The sequence below is a fragment of the Panthera leo genome, chromosome D1, assembly GCF_018350215.1.
Source record: "Panthera leo isolate Ple1 chromosome D1, P.leo_Ple1_pat1.1, whole genome shotgun sequence".
Taxonomy (NCBI): Eukaryota; Metazoa; Chordata; class Mammalia; order Carnivora; family Felidae; genus Panthera; species Panthera leo.
In genome coordinates, this window is record NC_056688.1 from 96401158 (window position 1) to 96415905 (window position 14748).

General features: G+C 42.1%; 1 protein-coding gene and 1 non-coding gene across 6 annotated transcripts in view; one reads left to right on the plus strand and one right to left on the minus strand.

Moving 5' to 3' along the window:
* EXT2 (exostosin glycosyltransferase 2) overlaps window positions 1-14748 on the plus strand; it is a 145312-nt gene that overhangs the window by 44894 nt on the left and 85670 nt on the right. The window lies entirely within an intron of this gene.
* On the minus strand, window positions 12639-12834 carry LOC122201578. The gene has a single exon (XR_006194263.1). It is a non-coding gene; the product is annotated as a U2 spliceosomal RNA (small nuclear RNA).

Below are 14748 nucleotides of genomic sequence, written 5' to 3' on the forward strand. Positions count from 1 at the left end.
GAAACACAGCATTGGATCCACACTATTCTCAGTTTCTCTCTTTCTGGGAATACGTAGGGACAGTGGAGAGGGCTCACCTGTGACCTGTCTGCTGAGTTAGTGTCCCCAGCGAAAAAAGAAGCAACCGCCAAAGAATGTCTCCTGAGTTTTCTCTAGTTGGACTGTCACCGTGTGGGAAACAGAGCAGAGGGGAGAATAGCACGCTGCCATGGTGTCACGTGGTAACAGCCTCAGGGATGAAGTAAGCCTTCACATCTGCCCTCTGGGTCGCTTCGCCTATTGTGCTTGTTGTGTTTTAATTAGAGGGGGGAGCGGAGCGGTCCCTTCCAGTATGCCTGGGTGGAGTGGGGCTTCTTTTACACTGGTCTTCTCTAATCATACTAACTTACACTCCTGTTCTCCTGGTTTTAGCGTAGCAAACACGGGCAGTCTCACCCCAGGCAGATTGCTGTACAAGTAGTTGGCCCATGTTGAGCTGTTATTTATTTTTTTGATGACAGATCTTGATTCAGGTTTTCCAGTCCACTTTTCAGGTATTTCATGGAAGCAGCTGCGGGGGTGAGGGGCGGGGGGGGGGGGGGGGGGGGAGAGTTGGTGAGCTGCTAATCACTAAAGAAGCTCCTTGATCTGACCTAGGGAGTAGTGGGATTCAGAGGCGTGGATAGCTCAGAAAACTGGGCACAGCCAAAATGAATCTCTAATCTCTAGTCTCTTTGCTGAGAAGGTTTGACCACGCACAGTTTTATTGGTCAGTGGCTCCTGCTTTAGTAACCTTTCACCTCTGTGACTCTTGGAGGTACAAGCCACTGGCCGGCCTTGCCTTTGAACTCCTCATGGCTCCTGCCACCTCAAAGGCTCCCAGTTAGAGGCTTGTGTTTTGCTTGGGATCTCTCCTCACAGCAGGGTGTCAGCAGTTGGGAAAACTGATCCACCCTTAGAGCATTGATATATTTGAAGGTGATACCCCTGAGAGTTGAAACCTATGGCTTTCTGTTTCAGGAGCTGTCTGTCATATGTCAAGAAACACAACTCAGACTACCCCTTTTTTCTTCCTGGATCCCATCTTGTTTCCCATAGGACAGGAGATCATAACATTTGAGCATTCTCTAGCCGTATGCACAGTCTTCCTCTTCCTTCAAGCTCTTTTACTCCTTTTTCTTCCGACTTGCCCCAGGTAGCATCCATTTTGAAAGAAGTTTTCTATTAAATAGCTCTAAAACGTGCAAATCATAGCCATCTTTGGTGTCTGGGATCACAATTATGCTGAAGCTGGCATGGTACAAATGTCACAGGGCTCTCATGATCTGACGAGCCCTCCTCGTGAGATGTGGCTCAGCCGCACTCTTCACTGCCGTCTTGAGTCCATTCCACCTTCTGGGGAAACTAGGTCTTTCAGGGAGACGTAGAGAGAGTGCAGATCACCCTCCCACATCTGCTTGGCCTCCAGTCAGAGGAGCAGGAGTAAAAGCTCTATTACTGAGAGGCAGACCCAGGGACCCATGGCTATGAGATGATTTCAGCATAGCTTCTTTGGCAAGAAATCAAACTTCTCACTCTGAGAATACTGAGTAGAAAACGTCTCTTCTACTCAAGATGTCTTTAGCCTAGGAGAAGGAGCAAATGATCTCTCTTGAGGTCCTCTGCTTTTCGAGAATTCAAATAGAATATTACTGATCATCTTTAGCAGAAAAGACGGTCTGGCAAAGTCTTTTTCCACGTGAGAGCAAAGGTTGAGTTTTTAGCAGAGACTTAGGCGTTGGAAGAGCCGGGCCTCATTTCCCCACTGTCTAGTTCTGTGGTCACGAGCTTACATTTCCCAGCTGGCAGGGGGAAGGGGAGAATGAACATTTACGTTAACTCCTGTGTTTGGCACTGTGTTAGGAACTTCCTTAGGAAAACCTGATGAGGTAGCTGCTGTTCTTATTTTTATAAATGAGGAAAGCAACTCTTAGAGGCTAGTGGACGGTGTGAGCTTACACGGGGTAAGTGGCAGATTTGGGATTAGAAGGAATTTGTGGCAATGTGATTGAAAGGTATGAAGTTTATTTATAAAGCTCTAATATTCTTCGTTTAGAGCACCTTTTGAACTGTTACAATAACCTAAAATATTTATAAAAAGCCCGCGCTGGGTGAGGTACTGTCCATGATCCAGAGCTGCTCTTGTTCTTGGGCAGCCAGCAGCCTTTTGTTTTTTCTTATTGTGTATTTACTTATTTTTTTTTTAATGTTTATTTATTTTTGAGAGAGAGACAGAACATGAGGAGGGACAGAGAGAGAGAGAGAGAGAGAGAGAGAGACAGGCTCCAGGCTCTAAGCTGTTAGCATAGCTGTTAGCATAGCCCCAATGTGGGGCCCAAACTCAAGGACTGAGAGATCATGACCTGAGCCAAAGTTGGATGCTCAACTGACTGAGCCACCCAGGCGCCCCACCCAGCCAGCAGTCTTCAGGGGTGATATGTGACGTCTGTGTCAGTTTGGTACGGCTGCCGTAACAAACCACGACATGCTGTGCGGCTTAAACAACAGTAATTTATTTTCTCACAGTCCTAGAGGCTGGAAGCCAAGGTCAAGGTATCATCAAGGTTGTTCTCTCCTGAGCCCTCTTCCTGGCTTGCAGATGGCTGTCCTCTTGCTGCTTCTTTATATGTTGTCCCTCTATGAATTTTGACGGGATACATTTGTGTCCCTCAGTGTCTATATAAGGTGCAAGAGCCAAAGCCAGTAGTTACCATTTAATTGGCTCCATTGAGTTGGGTTTTGTGGAATCCACGTCTGAGGCGTTTTCTTCCTAATCCCATTCTCGGCTCCTGACTAGGTAAGAGGGTGGGAAGGGGGTGCGAGAGGGCGAAGAGTAACCTGCTTTCAGTGCCACCTGCACATCCACATCGTGACACTGCACATCAGGACACTGACGAGTGGACCGTGTGGCTCCACTCAGAATTCGCAAACTGCCTCTGCCCTGGACACCAGTCAGTGAGGGGGGACTCCCGTTGTGCTCTTTAAGCACAGCAGGGTGACAAGGATATTCTCAAAAGAGTCTGTTAAGCCCTATAAAAGCGCAGTTTTCATCTTGTTTTGCCGGATCAGTGGAAAGACTCATAGAGGTGAGATGGTTTTTCTCATTGAAATTTTGAATATCACAATTCATGTTTTAACTATAGAATGGAAAGGTTACAAGTATGGGATTGTGTGCTAGGTTGAGAACTTTACGACTTTAAAAGTACTTGAGAATTTTAAAAAGATTTAATAATGCAGAAAACCTCTTGTTTGTGCTAAAAGTGATTTCATTTTTCGTAAAACCTGTGTCATTCAAGATGGTTGATGTGGGGGCAGGAGGAATGGAGTGTGGAAGAGGAAACAGGTGTATGAAAATAATGGATTCCCATCCCCTAAAGAGATCTTATTCATTTATCCTCCTAACCATACATGCCTACTGCTGATTGCCTCACTTAAATCCGTCATCTGGATCAACCCCACCCCCACCCCATCTCATCCATGTTACATCCTGGGCGTCAGAATCAGGTAGATTGTTAGTTTAGTGGTGAATTGTAAGAAAGAAGGCATTTGTTGAGCAATTGTTTTTTTTTACTTTTTTTTTAACGTTTATTCTTTTTTTTTTTTTGAGAGAGAGAGAGAGAGCACGTGCAAGCAAGGGAGGGGCAGAGAGAGAGGGAGACACAGAATCCGAAGCAGGCTCTAGGCTCCAGGCTGCCAGCACAGAGCCCGACGCGGGGCTGGAACTCACGGACTGCAAGATCATGACCTGAGTCAAAGTCAGACACCCAACGGACTGACTTTGGTTTCACTATGGTTTTCAATGACAGAAACCTTATGTGCTTGGCCAAGATAAGTTCATAGTCTTTAACTACATCATTTGTGTGTTTTTCAGAGCATTGGATTCTCCTTGGCTAATAGCCAGAGCGCACGTTTTTCAGAAAACTAAGGACACACAGGGCTTCTAAGTTTATCTTCCGTAAAGCATGTAAATAATCTCTCCAGAAGTTTTCTCTAAGTAAACCAGTTTGCTACTACCACACTCTTAAAGCCAGCCCCACCGTGTGCATTTATTTCTAATGGGCCAGTCCTGGGAGGGAGGAGATGTCTGTATTTTATCGACTCTTTTGCTTTTTTTTCTTGTTCTCTCTGCATTGGTTTTCTGTAGCAAACTTGTTGACATGATTGGTGCACTTGACCTCTTCTATCTTGTGATCTGAGAGATGACATTTCTCTTTAACGGACTAGTTTTTTTCATCAGAGCAGTGAGGCTACTTTGCAGGTGATGTGGGACCCCCTTTCCTCGTAAGAAAGAAACTCTCAGGGGAATTGTGAGCTGAGCATCAGGCCTGGAGAAAGGCACAGCTGAGTACCAGTACTAGGCAGGAGAGGTGCTGGGATGGTCGTCGTATGTGCTATTTTCATCCTGTCCTTTCCACCGATGCCTAGTGTGTGACTTAGGGTAAGTCACTTGCCTTCAGATGTCTCCATTTTGTCACGTTTGTTTTTATAATTTCTAGTAAGGACGAACTCTTTAACTGTGTTACAGTAACCAGTGAAAGAGATCCAGGGGGAAGGTGGGTATTAGGTTGTCTAGACAACAACTCTCTAAACATTGCTGAGGAAACTTCCTGGTTATCCAGGAATATATATATACACACACATATATTGAAATGCCTCTCTTAAATTGGCTAAAAGCATGTAGGCATGTGGCTGGGAAAGGGAGGCTTCTGGAAAAGCTGAGCGTCATGGAGGGGTGGGAATCTCGAGGTCATGCACTGATTCCTTTCATGAGCTACAGGAAACCACAGTGCAGCTCATGCTCCAGTTTTACTGGAGTTAAATCACGGGGTGTAGAGAAAAGAGGGACCAGTAAACCCCCGTGAACCTTTCAGTGGCTCCTTTTTCTCATCTGTAAAATAAGGATGCTGACCTTGGGTTGTGAGGATTAAGTTAATACAGGGGAAGCACTTAAAATAGTGCCTGGCTTAAGCAACAATATTTACCAAGTTCCTGCTTTATCTGAGGTGTAGACCGGAGGGCTGGGACGCAGCAGTTAACAAAATAGGTGCGAACCTCGCCTGCGCGGTGCCTACGTTGCTCTGTGGGCAGCACGCGTTAGACGGTGAGCTGATGATCATCCTCTGGGGTTGGGAATATTGGACACAGCGTTCAGTTCACTTACCCTTTGTCCTGGGGCATTTGCCGTTCACACTGAGAGCATGTACGTCTTTTGAGACATTCTTATATTGCTAACGGTTTGTAGTTTTTTTCCTCTTGTCTCCGTTTTCTGTTTCCACCCAGTTGCAGATTTTCTTCTCCCGTTCTAAACCCTATGGCGTGACTTAGAGAAAGAAAGGAATTTGGCATCTCCGGTTTTCATTTTCTTCTCTTCATCCCATGTTTTCTAGTTTTTTCTCTCTATCCTTTCTTTGATGATAACGCAGGTTTAAGCTCTTTATAGGAACCAACCATGCAACATGATGCCATGTGAGCTTATAAAGAGCTTGTAAATGTGTATTAGCCCTTGGAAAAAACACTCTGTCTAATGAAAACCTCTGTGAACTTAGGCAAGCACCCTGTCTTCCCTTCAGAAAGTATTGCCCTGGACTTCAGCTGTCAGACCTGTTCCTTACATTTTTCTGATTACTGGGGAATCTGTGCCGTGGCCATTTTCTTTGGTAACTATACGGAGAACTAACTGTATTAATTCTTTAATCACTGCCCGTAAATATAACGACTGAGACTGGAGATGAACAGAAGGAAATCTTTGCTTCGAAATAGACGAGATGCACTTATGTACGGGCCTTTGGGAGTTTTCCAGCCAGCTGTGTGGCAGAGTAGGATCTGAGTATTGGTCCGTGTGCTTGCTTGTTTTCCTACCCTTTGAGTGAGTGACTCATAGTTTTGGATGTGAGAATAAGATCTAGAACTTTTTTTTTTTTAAGCTTATTTATTTTGAGAGAGACAGACAGCCTGAGTGGGGAAGGGGAGGGGCAGAGAGAGAGGGAGACAGAGAATCCTAAGCAGCCTCCATACTGTCAGTGTGGAGCCCAGCACAGGTCTCAAACTCATGTGGGATGCTTAACTGACTGGGCCACCCAGGCGCCCCAGATCTAGAACTTTTATAAATAAGCTATACGAAGGGGAAGCTGTGTATTTGAGTATTCACGCAGGGATGTGGCTGCTGCTGCCGTCCTTCAGAAATTCTTGGGAGCGTGCTAGGGAGACATGGCTTAGGGGACTGTGTAAAGCTTCTTCAACAAATCTCAGTGCCAGGAAAATGGGATTAAATTAAGAGATGGTTAACAAAAATGCTAGGCATGGAGAAAATTGGATTTGGAGGAGTAAGTCCTGTGCAGGCCACCAAGGGGAAAGCTCGTGAGCAAGTTTTCAAAGCCCTAAGAGGGGCGAGAAAGAGAAAAAAGCGTTCATTGAGTATGGCAGAATTTTGTAACTGTGTTTCTTAATATTAAGGTGATTTTTTTCTTCCTTTCCACTATTTATGTGCTGGATAGAGACTATTTAAAATTTTTTTTAATGTTTATTCATTTTTGAGAGACAGAGAAAGACACAGAGAGAGAGAGAGAGAGAGAGAGCGCGAGCATGTGCGAGCAAGGGAGGGCAGAGAGAGAGGGAGATACAGAATCCGATGCAGGCTCCAGGCTTGAGATGTCAGCAGAGCCTGACACAGGGCTTGAACTCATGAACCGCACAAGATCATGACCTGAGCCGAAGTCAGATGCTCAACCAACTAAGCCACCCAGGCGCCCCTGGATGGAGACTGTTTTAAACAAGACAAAATAACAACAAATCTGTGGATTCTAAATCCTAATGTTCTTTTTAGAAGGCTGAGAATGAGGGATAAGGTGAAAATAAAATTGAGATTAATTCCTAGCAAGAATTAGTGGGCTCTGTGTGAGATCCTAGAAGAGCAAAAATTTGTTCACTAGGGTGTGATACCTGAAATCTTGCACTGGGCAGTGGCTGTATTTAAAATGGTTCTTAGTGGTTCTTAGCTGTTCCCCTGGTTAACCCTACTGGTTATGCCAAGCCTAATCCTGCTTTGTTGCTGCTCTTGGGAAAAAGGAGTTGTGACGTGGTGGATGGCATTCTGTCTCCTTAATCCATTCCAATTTTCCAAGCCACTTGGACCCATCTGCAGGATACCAGCCTACAGAAGCTCTGAGAATTCACAGAAACCCACTGCCCCAAGTCTGTAGGATTTATGGGCTGATTTCTTGAATGCTTGCCCGTAGGTGGGGGCTAGGAAATTCGGGTTTGTATTGTGGGCCCACCATCAAAGAGTTTTTAGTCTAACTGGGAAGATAATTTTTTTTCCCTCTGTAAAATAACAGTGGGACAGAGGATAATGCTGACTTTTGTGTAAAAATTGTCAGATGAATTAGAAAAGAAGGGCCTTGTATAGTTTCAAGGAGGAGGTGAACATGGAAGGATTTTTAAGTTAGTAAATTTTATGTATGTATGTATGTATTTATTTATTATTTTAGAGTGAGGGAGAGTGCGAGCAAGGAAGGGATGAAGGGAAAGGGAGAGAGAGACTCTTAAGTAGGCTCCATGCTCTGCACGGAGCCGGATGTGGGGCTCAGTCCCATGACCCTGGGATCATCACCTGAGCCAAGATCAAGAGTCAGACACTCAAGTGACTGAGCCACCCAGCCGACCCTAATTTTATTTTTCAGAGCAGTTTTAGGTTTATAGGAAAATCGAGTGGAACGTAGACAGCGTTCCCGTTACCACCTGTCTCCACAGATGCTCGGACTCGCCCGTATTGGCCTTCTGCACCACAGTGATCCATTTGTTATGGCTGAACCTACACTGATACTTCATTGTCATCCAGAGTCAATAGTTTATGGTTCACTCTTGGTGCTGTATATTCTCTGGGTTTTGACAAACGTACAATGACACGTATCCACCATGTAACTATTTTTAATTTAATTCCATTGTGGTATAAGAGCTGACGTTATAAGATCTTTTTTTTCTTTTTTTTTTTTTAAATTTGCTAAGGTATGTTTTATGGCCCAGAATGTGGTCTGTCCTGGTGAATGTTCCAGGTGAGCTTGAGAAGACTATGCAGTCTGCTGTTGGAGAAAGTTGTCTACAGATGTCACTTACATGGTGCTGTTAAGTTCCACTGTGTCCTTACTGATTTTCTGGCTTTCGGATCTGTCCATTTCTGACCGAGGGTGTTAAAGTCTCCAGCTTTCATAGTGGAGCATCTTTTTCTCTTTAGGCTTGTGTCAGTTTCTGCTCCACATATTTTGATGGTCTTGTGTAGGGTGCATACACATTCATGACTGTTGTCCTCTTGGGGTATTGACCCCTTGATCATTATGTGATACCTGATTACTTCCTGGCTCCAGATTCTACTCTCTCTGAAATTGATATAGCTATTCCCACTGCTTTGGATTAGTGGTAGCACGGTGTATTTTTCTCCATCCTTCTACCTTTAATTTATGTGTCTTTATATTTAAAGTGGGTTTCTTGTATTTATTTTTAAAGTTTACTTATTTATTTTGAGAGAGATAAAGTGGGTTTCTTATAGGCACGTGTAGTTGGGTTTTGGTCTCGATCCGCTCTCACGATCTTTTAATTGGTATATTTAGACCATTAACATTTAAAGTGATTATTAATATAGTTGGATTCATATTGGCCATATTTATTACTATTTTCTAGTTTTTCCTTTGTCCCTCGTTCCTTTTTCTGACTCCCACACTTTTTATGTCTTTTGTGGTTATAACTGAGTATTTACATGATTGCATTTTCTCTACTTTCTTAGCATGTCAATTGTATTTGTTTTTTAAAACATTTTTAGTGGTTGCCCTCAGGTTTGCGCTATACATATCCATCAAATCCAAGTTCACTTTCTTTTTTTTTCTTTAAAAAAATTTTTTTTTATGTTTTATATTTGGGGGGGGGGGAGAGAGAGAGAGAGAGATGGAGGGAGGGAGGGAGAGAGAGAAAGTGTGAGCAGGGGAGGGGCAGAGAGATGGAGACAGAATCTGAAGCAAGCTCTAGGCTCCGAACTGTCAGCACAGAGCCTGACGTGGGACTCAAACTCATGAGAAGTGAGATCATGACCTGAGCCCAAGTTGGACGCTCAACTGACTGAACCACCCAGGCGCCCCCCAAGTTTACTTTCATATTGACACTTTACTGCTTCATAGGTTGTGGAAGTACAGATCCTCCTTGACTTACGATGGGGATATGTCCTGTAAACCCATAGTGAGTTGAAAGTATTACAAGTTGAAAATGCACTTAATACAAATAAACTATTGAACATCATAGCTCAGCTTAGCCTATCTTAAATGTGCTCAGAGAATTTACATTGGCCTCCAGTGGGGCAAAATCATGTAACGCAAAGCATATTTTATATTCAAGTGTTGGGTATCTTGTAATTTGTTGAATCCTGTAGTGAAAATAAAAAACAGAATGGTTGTTAAGTGTAGCGGTCTTTGACCCTCACGGTCACGCGGCTGACCGGGAGCTCCTTGCCTCTGCCCAGCATCACCGTATCACAGATCGCTAACCTGGGAGAAGATCCAAATTCACAATGCAAAGTATGGCTTCTACTGAATGTGTATTGCTTTCATATCATTGTAGAGTCAAAAACATGTAAGTCAAACCACCTTAAGTCTAGGAAACTGTCTATACCTAACATTAGCAACAGAATTTTATTTCCTCTTATCCCTTGTATCACTGCTGTCATTTAATTGATACATAAGCATAGGTAATGGAATACATTTGTTGCCATTATTACTTTGAACAACTTGTTAGATGAATTAAGAATAAGAAACATAAAAGTTTTGGGGCGCCTGGGTGGCTCAGTCAGTTAAGCATCTGACTCTTGATTTTGGCTCAGGTCATGATCTCACTGTTGCAAGATTCTCTCTCTCCCTCCCCTTCCCCCACTCATGTGCCTGCATGCACGCATGTGCTCTCTCTCTCTGTCTCCGGAAAAAAAAAAAAAAAAAAGAGAGAGACATAGAGGTTTTTTTAATTTTACCTTTACTTATTTCTTCTCTGATTCGCTTCCTTTCTTCATGTAGATCTGAGTTTCTGACCCATGTCATTTTCTTTCTCTCTGAAGAACTTCTTTGAACATTTCTTGCCAGGCAGGACTACTGGCAACAAATCCTCTCAGTTTTTGTTTGTCTGAGAATTTCTCTATTGTTCAAAACTTCACTTTTGGAGGAGAGTTTTCCAGAGTACAGAATTCTAGCTCGGTGGGCTTTTTTTTCACTTTCAATATTTCTGAGGAGACGTTGCACATAATTGTCACCTGTGCTTCTCTATAGGTGAAGTGCTTTTTTCCCCTCTTCCTCCAGGATTTTAAAAAAATATTTGATTTTCTGAAGTTTTAGTGTGATACGGACGGGAAACAGGTGCAGTGCGTTTGGTCGCTCTCCTGCTTGGAGCCCTCTGAGCTTCCTGGATCTGTGGTTTGGTGTCTGACATTAGTTTGGGGGAAACTGGTCATTATTGCTTTAAATATGGCTTTTCCTTTTGTTTTTCTCCTGGTATTTGTATTGCGTATATGTTCCACCTTTCACGGTTGTCCACAGGCTTTGGATATTCTGTTCTGGTTTTCTGTCCTGCCTTCAAGCCCAGAGATCCTTTCCTCAGCCCTGTCCATCCCATACTGATGAGCCTGCCATAGGCCTTCTTCATTTCTAACAGTGCTTTTGATCTCTAGCATTTGTGATTGTTTTTTAGATTTTCCATCCCTCTGAATTTTGAGTGTAGAAGAGTCCTCTCTCAATTGTAAGGTATGAAAATTGAGATCTGGAAAGTTAAATGGCTTGTCAACATTTATTTACTATTTAATGGCAGAAGCCCAAATGAGAATCCTATCCGTTCGACTCTCGTACTCTTTCTACTACGCGTATTAAAGTTGGTGCTGCAGACAAGCGTTGTAAGTCGTGGGCCGTCCTCCAGCTGATACTCAAGTCACTACTTGTGCAGCACAATCCCTAGTTTCCCTGGGAGACTTACTGCTTTCATGCGCTTTGGAATCATTTAATACAAGGCCTCTTTCACTTAATTTGAACATGTGGTATTATTAGTGGATACTGCCTTGGTGATTGAGAATCATGTTCTGTTTAGTTAATGACATTCAGAGAAACCTGTATTGGAGAAAAGTCTTAACAGGTGAAACCCAACCTGATTCAAAGCCTGGGTACAGTTCTGGATTTATCCTTTAAGGCAGCCTGTGGTTTCATCAGAACTATGATGAAAAGAACACCGACTTCAGAATTAGACAAAGTGGTTTTGAATTCTGGATCTGTCAGGTTAAAAGCTTTGTGATGACAGACAAGTTACTATTAATCTTTCTGAGCCTTGTTTTCCTGTCTGTAGAGATATGTTAATTATAGGATTGTTGGGAGGATGAAGTGAAAAAGTACAAACCATATTTAACTGATTTTTCTCAGACCTATATTTTTTCACATTTTAAAATCTCTGATGTCACAGGACGCCTGGGTGACTCAGTTGGCTAAGCATCCCACTCTTGATTTCGGCTCAGATCATGATCTCACGGTTTGTGGGATTGAGCCCCACATAAGGCTCTGTGCTGTCAGTGTGGAGTCTACTTGGGATTCTCCCTCTCTCTCTCTCTCTCCCTCCCTCCCTCCCTCCCTCTCCCCCTCTCTCCCCCTCATGTGCATGCACACACACCCACTCTCTCTCTCTAAATAAATGTTAAAATCAAATAAAGTCTCTGGTGTCAGCTTTGTGTTACAATTGATAATGTTTTAGTGTTGTGTCATACCTTGAGAACTTTTTCTTAGGGTTATATAACATAATGGTGCATCTTATAATTCTTGGTGGCAGGCAGCTATCCCACATTAACACAGATGCATAAATCCTAAACAAAATCATAACATTGAATCTGGCAGCATATAAAAAAAGGATACTGTGTCATGACTAAGTGAGATGAAGAATGTAAAGTTGGTTTGATACTGAAAAAAATTAATCAGTGTAAATTACCACGTTAACAAACTGAGGGAGAAAACCCATCTCATCATCTTCTAAATGTAGAAAAAAAACATTCGATAAAATTCAACAATTCTTGAGAAAAACTCTCAGCTAAATGAAAAATAGAAAGGAACTTCTGCAATTTGATGAGGGATATTTATGAAAAACCTACATCTAACATACTACTTAGTGATTAAATATTGAATGCTTTCCCCTAAGGTTGGGATCATGTGAAGGATGCTCACTCTTACCACTTGTATTCAGTATTGTACTGAAGGTCCTAGGCAGTGGAGAAGGAAAATAAAGACATAAAAATTGGAAAAGAAAATGTTAACATGTCTTCATTTGGAAATGACATGGTGGTATAATCAGAAAAGCCAAAGTAATCTACAAACTATTGAACTAATAGGTGAATTTAACAAGATTATAGAACACAAATGATTTGGCTCTAAAAAATAGACAGATTTTTACTTTGTCCAATGTTTTCTTGTGGTATAGATGGTAGTCTTTTGTGATCTTCTGTAACCTAGCTAGAAGTAGAATCAAACTATTGATTTTATTATATATATTTCATAATTGTTCACCTTCCTGGATTTTATCCTTACTGTGCAGATTTCTAGCTCATGCTCTTGATTCTTCTAGATATAAAGTCCTATCATCTATAAATAATGATTGCTTTATTTAAGGTCATGAAGTTCATGTTATGGTCTTCACAGAAGAGGACAGTATCAGGAGGATATCTAGGAGAATATAAAAGAAAACTCTACTAACAATTGCCTAAGGAAATTAGGGTTTACAGGTCTCACACTACACTTGATCTTAGCCAAAAGGCCGAGAAGCGATACAGGTCTCACACTAGAAGAAATGCGGAAGGAGCTCATCCAGGACAATTGTAGTGATTCAGTGATGCCGCGAGGGAAGCAGGTTTCTTTCTGTATTTCTGCTCTGTCACCACGTAAGCAGGCTGGCCTTTTCTTTTCAGTTACAGTACATCTGCTTCAATCCCAGCCCGCCATGTTTGCATTCTAGGCAAGCAGGAGAGAGAGGGCCAAGGGAAAAGACCAAAAGGCTTGTAGCAAGACTTTATCTTTTTTATTTAGGAAAGCACACCTTGTTTGCATTGCCGCAGAAAAGTCTGGACTATTTTGTTAGTAAAGATGAGGAGGTAAAGGATGTTGGGAAGGCAACTGTTGTCGATCACAAGGACTAATCTGGACTGTGAACATTGGGGTAATGGGAAGGGCCCTGCCACTAACTTGTGTGTGTACAGTCTCACTGAGTATTGCTGAGATTTAACAGTTGGGAGTTTTGTTTTATTTGTTTATGAAAAAAATTATTTTGTAGCTGGTTACTTTAGTGATCTTCCTTACTAGTTCTGATAGGTTTTTAGCTGATTCTCTAAGTTTTATGAATAGCCAATCTATGGAAAGCTCTTGGATTTCTTTTCAAATTCCTTTCTTTTTTCTCTTTTCTTATTAATTACTACTTGTTTTCTGAACTTTGTTTCATTCTTTTCCAGATAATCAAATTGGGTGGTTGCTTTATTTTTGAACAGTAATTCTGTGTTTACAAGCAGGGTGAAATTAAATATGAGACTAGAATCAATTGAAATTTAGAAATGTATGAGGGCTCAGTAGATTTCATGCCTGAGCTTTTTAATAAAAAGTAGCTATGTGTTTTCTCTTTTAAATGGATGAGATATATGATCGGGCTTCTACTTAACATTTAAGGCAAATGTCATGTTTTTTATTTAGTAAAATTATTAGTGGGGAAAGAAAATGTTTTAATATTTCCACAAGCCACAAATCCCCATGGGTTTAAGGATTTTTTCTTTTTTTCTTTTTTTTTTTTTTTTTTGAGAGAGAGAGAGAGAGAGAGAACATGCGTATGTGTACGGGAGTGGAGGAGGGGCAGAGGGAGAAGGAAAGAGAGGTAGAGCTTAATTACCCTCCCTGGTAATACAGACAAACATAGTGACTTGCTTCTGACAAATAGAATATGGAATGGGGACAGTAACATTACAGTGGAGAAGCCAGCAGACCCCACCTTAACCAGGTGATCAGGGTTCATTTCCCCATGATAAGTCATGTTGATAGCGTATGTCCCTTGATATGATGTGAGAAGGAGGGCATATCACCTCTGGAGCATCCTCCAAAATCCATAACCTCAGTCTCATGATTAGAAAACATCAGACTGACCCAAATTGAGGGACATTCTACAAAATGCTTGACGAGTACTATTCAAAACTGTCAAGGTCGTGAAAGACCAGGAAAGACTGAGAAACTTTCTCAGATTGGAGGAAACTAAGGAGACATGACAACTAAATGCAGTGAGGCCTCCTGGACTAGATCCTGGAACAGAAAAGGACCTTAAGGGAAAACTGGGGAAATCCATAAAGAAAAAGTCTAGTGAATGGAATTAACTACATGTTAACTTCTTAGTTTTGATCATTGTGCCATGGTGAAGTAACATGGTAACGAAAGGGGAACCTGAGTCAGGGATGTTTGGGAACCCTCTGTACTACCATTGTTTCTTGAGGTCTCAAATTATTTCAGAATAAAGTTAAAAAGAAAGCAGTTACCACTTTGCATGGTAAAGAAACAAAAAAGGGTTTACACCTACCAAAAAACCGCAGAATGACTTCTGATGCTGTTACGTAAACAGATGTCTGTGCTTTTGTGAGCATGACAGACGTGGGTTCCTGTGGTGCTGTGTTCAGGTAATTGAGATGAGGGGACTAGGAAACTTCACTGGATG